Raw genomic sequence first — 9,058 nt, forward strand, 5'->3', positions numbered from 1 at the left:
ACATGATCATTGCTGCTTCATGCCTGATGTTGATAGCCTTTACCATTCTTCCTGTGCCAGGCCATCTTTATGCCTCTCAGCTTTGCTGATCTCTGAGTGGGAGGAAATAAAGGACTATCCTTTGTGCAGTTCTCCCAAAATTTGATTCATAAGAATTGTTTATCATTTCAGTGCCCCCAAAGGGAAGCTGGTAGCTCCCACTTTCCCAGGGAGAGGGACTATTTCAGACCAGAGTTTTCTCAGCATGACCAGTGTCACTTACGGGACTGGATAATGCAGACAAAATGAAGCTCTCTTCCTTGCCATTTCGTGTGGTGGTTCTGTTTTTTTATATTTTTGGTCCATGTGGCTTAAGTTTCTGAAGTGGACTCGAGCTTCCCAAGGCTATTTTTGTTTACATGTCACTGTCTGATTGTTAATGATTATTGGTAGATGGAAGCTAGGGTCTCCAACCCCACCGTTTTGGTGATGTTACTCTGAATGACTTTTTTTTTGCTTTTAATAGCTGTGTGCTATTTTGAATACCTTCTTGTAAGAGTTAAGCCAATCGAAAATGAAACATCTGAAGATATTCTACTATGTTTTTGTTTAATATCGATATTATAGTTGCTTTTTCAAGGACAACACTTTTACAACATAGTTTTGTACATTATTTTGCTTGTTTTAAATGTATATATTAACTACTCACGGAAATTTTTGTTTTCTTTTAAAAAGACAATGCCACATCACAAGCTTTGGTTCGATTTGTTACTCCTGAGGAAGCTGTTGAGGTTATTCATGAAGATAAGATGACAAACACTGAAGGTGAGGGCAGAATCTAAATTGTAGAGTAACCTATGTAAACTGTATTTATATTCACTCATTTGTTTCTGATGCCAGTGTTACATTTTTATTAAGAAATAAACCTAAATATCATTAATAGTTAACAATGACTGATATATAATATATGGACATAATATTTTAATAAATTTCATCAATAGTGTATTGTTAATTAAAATTTGATCATAATAATTGTTTATAATTTCAGAAGTTTATGAATTTTAAAAATAAACAGTTTCTTTATCCTTCATGTTAGGACTGACACATGCTGGAAATTTTCCAGTTCATTAAGGATATGTTTCTTAAAATGAAAAGAAGAAGGGCTAATGTTTGGGGGTTGTGAAATCCAAAATTAAAAATTGTTCATTGAGATTCCATGAAATGTTAGCTCAGAAAGTGTTTCTGGTGTCCTATGTGGAAAGAAGTAGAAAGAGATGGGTAAATGTATGCATTTTATGTATGCTGCGTGCTGAGTTGCTCAGTCGTGTCCAACTCTTTGTGACCCAATGGACTGTAGCCCGCCAGGCTCCTCTGTCCCTGGGGATTCTCCAGGCAAGAATACGGGAGTGGGCTGCCATGCCCTCTGCCAGGGGATCTTCCCAACCCAGGGATCAAACCCGGGTTTCCCACATTGCAGGTGGATTCTTTACCATCTGAGCCACCAGGGAAGCCCCATTCTATAGTGTTTCATATTTTTTCTCAGATCATTCCCGTGGAGAATTCCATATTTATCAAAATATTTAATCTTAATTTTTGTTAATTTAAGCCCAGTTCATCACCTGTGCTTCTGACCAACTACTATATATTATTAGTGGTTTCAGTTTATACCCCTGCCTACCTAGGTTTTGATTAATTTGCTACAGTGGCTCACAGGACTCAGAGAAACATTTTACTTACTAGGTTACTGGTTTATTATAAAAGAATATAATACAGGAACAGCCAGATGGAAGAGGGGCATAAGACAAGATATGGAGGAAGGTCACAGAGCTTCCACAAGATATGGAGGAAGGGATGTTGTCTCCAAGCATTCCAGTCCCCCCAAATCTTCATATATTCAGCAACCAAGAAACTCTCAGTTCCCTGTCCAGTTGAATTTTTATGGAGTCTTCATCATATGGGCAGGATTGATTAAATCACTGACCAGAGATTGTTGATTCACCCTCCAGGCCCTCTCCCCTCCCCAAGGGTCAGAAGTTGGTGGTGAGACTGAAAAGTCCAACTCTGTAATCAGAAGATTGGTTTTCCTGAGTCCCCATCCTTATCTGGGGTCCAAAAATCACCTCATTAGTATAAAAAATGACATTTTAATTGCTCTCATCAGTTAGGAAATTGCAAGGGTTTTAGCATCTTTGTGCCAAAAACAGATCAAGACTAAATATGTATTGCTTATTCTAAATCACGGGAGCTTCCCTGATAGCTCAGTTGGTAAAGAATCCACCTGCAATGCAGGAGATCCCTGTTCAATTCCTGGGTCAGGAAGATATGCTGGAGAAGGGATAGGCTACCCATTCCAGTATTCTTGGGCTTCCCTTGTGGCTCAGCTGGTTAAGAATCTTCTTGCAATGTAGGAGACCTGGGTTCAGTTCCTGGGTTGGGAAGATCCCCTGGAGAAGGGAAAGGCTACCCACTCCAGTATTCTGGTCTGGAGAATTTGTGACTCTCTGGGTCACAAAGAGTCAGACATAACTGAGTGACTTTCAGTTTCACTTTCATTCTAAATCACAATATCAGAGCAGTGTATGACAAATGAATACTTTGGAACAAAAGTATCTTCAGTATTTTGAGTAACATCAATTTGTTCGTATACCTTTTAAGAATTAAGAGAACTGTTAATGAATAAGGACAGATTTGAACTGAATATTGAAGGATATATTTGTATATGAAATGTGAGGAGGGAATTTAAGAAAGAATGGAATGAATCAAATAGTATGGTGAAATAACACAAAATATGGGAAAAGTAGGTTACTTTGAATTCAGCATAGGAAAAATCCAGAAATATAAAGATAATTGGTTAAAATAAAGCTTGAAATGATCGAGGTGCAGTCAAGAAGCATCTTGAATTTCAGGCTCAAAAGTGTGAACTTCATTATTGCTTAGTCCCTGGTCCTGTATAAATTTGATTGGTGATGTTATGTTGCCAAATCTTTTGCTTGAAAATTTGAGTCTGAGTGTGCTCTGCAGAATTATTTGGGTACAGGAGGAATGTGGAAGCGATTGTCCTAAACAAACTATCAAATAGTTCTCCAGAAAAGAGAAGTTTATTTGGATCAGCAGATTCAAGGTCTGCAACCTTTATGAACTATGTGCAAATTCCCCCCAGTTCCCCCAAGGCACACTCTCTTACGTAAGGGAAAAGAAGTCAGGAGAGCTACAGTAAACAAGGGCTTCCCAGGTGGCGCTAGTGGTCAAGACTAGAATGCTACCAGGTTCTTTAATTCTGTCACTAGGGAATGGTTGGTGGTCTTTTTATCAAACAGATTTGTTGAGAGAAAATTTAAATACAATAAAACCCACTCATTTAAGTATACGGGTCAATGATTTGACACCCATTTAACTACCATCTTAAACAGGGCGTAGATACTCTTTTCAGAACGTTAGTTCATGTCTTTCGTGTTCACTATCACTTTGTCCCACCTTTCATATCCACAGATATCATTTCAGTTTCACCATCTTAAAATTTTAAATAAGTGGGATCATTCCACTTATGTGTCCTTTTGTGTCCAGTTTCTTTCAAAGTCTGAGAAAGAGGTCTGTGAGATTCATCCCTGTGGCTGAATACATTAGTAGTTTCAATGTTGAATATATCAGCAGTTTGTTCATTTTACTGCTCAATAGTATTCCTTTGCATGAGTGCTGTATAGCCATTGACAGAAACTTTGGGTTTTCTAATTTTGAGCTATCATAAAGCTGTTATGAATAATTACACATAAGTTTCTTATGGACATATTTTTATTTATCTTGGACAAATACATAGAAGTGGAGTGCTGAGTCATATGATAAGTGTATACTTAACTTTTATAAGAAACTGCCAAACTGTTTTCCAAAAATCATTGACAATTCCACCAGCAACATAGCAGTTACAGTTGTACTGTATGTGCGTGCTCAGTCACTTAGTCGTATCTGACTCTGCAACCCCATAGACTGTGGCCCGCTAGGCTCCTCTGTCTGTGGGATTTTTCAGGCAAGAATACTGCAGTGGATTGCCATTTCCTCCTCTAGGGGATCTTCCCATCCCAAGAATCAAACCCATATCTCCTGTGTCTTTGGCATTGGCAGGTGGATTCTTCACCACTGAGCCAACTGGGAAGCCTATAGCTGTACTGTATTCTCACTAATACTGACTGCCAATTTTTAAAATTTTTGGCATTCTAGTGATTGTGAAGTTGTACTGCACTGTGAATTAAATACGCACTTTTCTGATGATTAATGATGTGGAGCATCTCTTTACATGCTTGTTAGTCATTTGTGTATTATCTATTGGAAAAGCCCAGTCTTATGCCCATTTTTTATTGGGTTGTTTTCCTGTTGTAAATTTTCTCCACACATTCCATATGTAAGTCATTTGTCAGATATGTATCTGTTTCCTCCCACTCTTGCTCATGTTTTCATTTATTATAATAGCTTATTGAGGCAAGCGAAATGTTTTGATATTGGTGAAGTCAAATTTATTTTTTCAATGTTTCTCTCTCTCTCCCTTCCTTCTTTCCTGCCTGTTGTTTTGTTTATTTAATTTTTTAAAGTGTATTTATTTTTAATTGGAGGATAGTTGCTTTACAGTGTTGTGTTGGTTTCTGCTGTACATCAACATGAATCAGCCCTAAGTATACATATGTCTCCTCCCTCTTGAACCTCCCTCCAACATCCCAGCCCATCCCACGCCTCTATGTTGTCACAGAACACCAGGTTTGAGCTCCCTGTATCATTCAGCAAATTTTCACTAGCTATCTGTTTTACATATGGTAATTTTTATGTTTCAATACTACTTAAAAATGTTTGCTCCTTGGATGAAAAGCTATGACCGACCTAGACAGCATATTAAAAAGCAGAGACCTTACTTTACTAACAAAGTTCCATCTAGTCAAAACTATGGTTTTTCCAGTAGTCATGTATGGATGTGAGCGTTGGACTATAAAGAAAGCTGAGTGCTGAAGAATTGATGCCTTTGAACTGTTGTGTTGGAGAAGACTCTTGAGAGTCCCTTGGACTGCAAGGAGATCCAATCAGTCCATTCTAAAGGAGATCAGTCCTGAGTGTTCATTGGAAGGACTGATGTTGAAGCTGAAACTCCAATACTTTGGCCACCTGATGTGCAGAACCAACTCACTGGAAAAGATCCTGATGCTGGGATAGATTGAAGGCGGGAGGAGAAGGGGATGACAGAGGATGAGATGGTTGGATGGAATCATCAACACAATGGACATGAGTTGGTGATGGACAGTGAAGCCTTGGCATGCTGCAGTCCATGGGGTCACAAAGAGTCAGACACAACTGAGTGACTAAACTGAGCTGAACTACTTTCCCAATTGCCTGCTTGTTTTTTAAAACTATTTTTTTCTATTATGTCCTGTCCTTTCTTGTTTGTGATTGAGAAATACAGCAGTTATTCATGCCATGTCCTCTATATGTAATATGTCCTTTTGTATCTGGCCGCTTAAAGATTTCCTCTTTAATTGGTTTTCTCTCTTTGATGTTCTCAGACATAGTTCTCTTTCTGTTTTTGTATTGTGTGAGATTTTTGAGCTTATTGGATGTGTGAGTTGATGTTTCTCATGAGATTTTGAAGTTTTTTGGCTGTTATTTCTTCAAATATTTTTCTCTCAAAATTTCCCTCTCTTCTCCTTCCAGACCCTCAACTTCACATATTCTGGACTTGATTATATTTTATTTTTTCCCTAGAATAACTTGAGGATCTGTTCTTTTTCTTCATTTTTATTTCTTTTCTTTAGATTGGATAAATTCTATCAATCTGCCCATTCATTCTTTACTCAGGGAAAGGTCTCTTCCTAAGTTCCCCCACCACCAGTGTATAACAAAACTAAAAGGAGCTTTGTTTTTCATTAAAAAAAAAAGTTAACAGTACTTTCTGTTCATTACACAGAGGCTTTGCAAGGAGAAGAAATTATTTCTAAACTTATGAGCGCTAGCTTATTCTACATTTTGGAAGAAAACCAGGATATTAAAAGGGGTAACGGAATGTGAGAAAAAAATATTGTGTTTGGGTAAGAGTTTTTCCTCAGAGAACTGACTTCAGATAAAGGCATGATACAATAATTTCAGTGATGGATGTAAAGGAATTACATATTAAAAGCAGAAGAGAAGGAAGAATGGTGGTGATAAAATCTTAAATTATAGGGCCTGTGCGAATAAACTGTGTAAGGATCTAATTCATTGAGTGAGGAGAGTTGGCAGTTAATGAACATAAACAACGCTTTGCCCACACAATCAGACCATCAATATTTTTTCTCAAAAGGAAGTTTCATGTTGCAGTCTCAACAAACCTCAACTCTGGTTAGGTCCAGAAGGATCCTACGCTTATGCATTAATTCTGAGCAAGGATGTTGGAGTTGGGCTGATTTTTAGAGAGAATGAGTCTCCTGCCTGAGTTTAATTCTTGAAATACTTACCCGATTTTTTATGCACGGTCTTTACAAGGTAGAGCTCTATCAACTTAATGTTTGACTAAAACTGTTAATTCATTTCATTATGGAGTTGTAGGTGAAAATGATCTTATATAACACCCTGCCATCTGGTTCTGGTTCATGTATTCAGTGAGAAATCTAAGGTTAGAGATTGATTAGTTTTATCTTAAAAATCACAGTTATCAGTCAGTCAAGCTGATAAATGTGTGACCAGAGACAGCAAGTTTAGTGACCTAAGTGTACCTATAATGTGTGTAACATGAAAAAGAAGCGGAAAGGAAAGTTGTAACTCATACCCTTAGTATTAAGATAGAGCAGTCATAAGAACTCATGGATTCTTGTTCTTTATTCTGCTGCTGTAGTGCCGTGTCTTTTGTAGACTTTTAGTGCAAACTCTAACTTTACAATATTTCCTTTTCCCCACTTTACCATATGTAAAATGTTAATCCTAAACCATGGAGTGCTCTGGAAATTAATGAATAACTCATCTGGTAGGTTGAGAATGGCACATGTAGAAAAATGTTAAATGAGTCATTGCTCTCCTTGTTTCCCCATTTAATGAAGCAAAACAAATGCTTTGACTATAAGAAAAACTGCCTGCTTGTTAAATGTATATTAAAACCCTATTTTTAGAGGGCTGGACAACATGCCTGTATTAGGATATTTGGATAAGAGATCAATGTGTAATTTTTATCAGCTTGTTTTTTTTTTTTTTTTTCTTTTCTTTTTTGGTCCTCTGAGTGTTACAGAGATGAAAAAATATATATCTGTGTATGAAATAAAGAGGAAAAGTAGAATATAACAAAAAAATAGTCATGCCAAGTATGTGTGTTCACCATGGTCAAAGCAAAGTAAAATACATTAGAATATCAGCGCTGATATCTTAAAGGAACATTCGAACTTCACAAACAAGTGATGTGAAACTTTTGAGATGTCTCTGAGATATCCTTTTAGAAACACTTCTCTTCATTTCACCTCATTTTTAAATATAAAAACAACCTTCATGGTATTGTGTATACTCCCAAGCCAGAGAGAAATAGTTTAAGTCCCAGCTCTCCCGCCTCTCACTTCTGTGCAGTGCAACATTTGATGTAACAACTTCTCTAAGCTTTGATTTCCTCATATATGAAATCAAGACAAGAACCCCTTTCAATTGATTGTTGTGAAGATTAAACAAAATGTGGCATCAAAAGTGCTTAGCATAGCCCCATGTTTGGTACATATATTTAGTGCTCAAAAATGTCAAAAAAATATGTATTTTTTCCTGTGTGGACTATTATTTTGCATATAGGATATGAACGTATATGGGATAGACACTTTGATAAATGAAACCTATGCCATTTTGACAGATAATGCATATTTGGAGGAGGATATTTTGAGATTTCATTTAAAGATATTTAAAAGACTTCAGTTTATATGAAGCTGTCTAAAATATTTACCATCTCTATGTGTTGACACTGAAACAAAAGGCTCAGACTGGAGGCAACAGCATTGCTTCCGTGTTCCTCAAGGTCAACTGAAATGAGAACATCAGTCTGTTCTCACTGAGGCCCCAAGCCTATTTTGTGTCTTGCATTTATGATCAGTGATTGCAGCTGTAATCCAGCTCAGCAGAGTCCTTAGAGGCCACAGGACTGCAGGTAAGCACTTTGGTGGGGCTTCATGGACAACTTCGCTGTGCTTCTGCAACCTTCAGTTGGTTCAGGACATGCCAGGATTAGAATCACCGAGGCACATCGGACTGAATGGATTTTATGATGAGTACAACTTGAATGCCACAGTGAGAACATCAATCACTCTTCGCATGAGACTTCAATTTTCAGAAATGGAAGGTAGAAAATGAGGTTATTATGAGGATGATGGGGACCTGCTTTTATTTATTTATTTTCAGCAGGAGAAACCATGCTGAATTTAAGGAAGAACTTCAATGCATGAGTGGTTGGATATTATTTACACTGGGACACGTGGTATCTCTTTGAGAGGAGAATTTAAAATATATGTCAAAGTCACTTCTTAAGTGATTTAAGGTCTATGTAGAAACAAACGGATTAACTGATTTTCTGCCTTTTTTCTTTCTTTTTTTCATGATGCCATGGAACACTTCAACTTTTAAATTTTCTTAAAGTTTTGGTCTCATCTCTTAGGTTTATTTTTATTTGTTGCATTTTATGTTATAAATGATCATTTTATTTTAGTTTTCAGATTATTAGAAGGTTCATTCTATAATTCTCTGACATTTATCAATCTGTTGATTGAAGTTGGAGTGTTAGTGCTAGTAAAGCAGAATACTTTTTGTATATTCTGAATATCAAGGTTTACTATTCTGTATGTAACTGAGAACTGATGTCCTCTGTCTGCTTTATCTGTAGAGCTGAATAAAGGCCTTTATTTTGGCTACCCATGCCGACGTGAAAGCTGTGCTTTAGTAAACATCCCGGCTCCATGTGTCAACAAGATGATTGCACACATTGAGGATGTGGAGTCTAAAATACAGGAGCATCTGAAACGGGTAAGTCATATCTAACGTGCTGAAATTTTTGTATAGGGTCTATAGGTTTCCCTGGTTGGCTCAGTGGTAAAGAATCCACCTACCAAGCAAT

General features: G+C 37.1%; 1 long non-coding RNA gene across 1 annotated transcript; it reads left to right on the plus strand.

Annotated features, from left to right (window-relative positions):
- Positions 1-709: 709 nt before the first annotated feature.
- On the plus strand, positions 710-9,058 carry LOC147345960 (uncharacterized). The gene is made up of 2 exons (XR_015153767.1): positions 710-804; positions 8,828-9,058. It is a non-coding gene; the product is annotated as an uncharacterized LOC147345960 (long non-coding RNA).

This window comes from Bos grunniens, chromosome 24 (genome assembly GCF_055505025.1).
Source record: "Bos grunniens cultivar Pamir isolate PY7600 chromosome 24, Bosgru_T2T1.0, whole genome shotgun sequence".
Taxonomy (NCBI): Eukaryota; Metazoa; Chordata; class Mammalia; order Artiodactyla; family Bovidae; genus Bos; species Bos grunniens.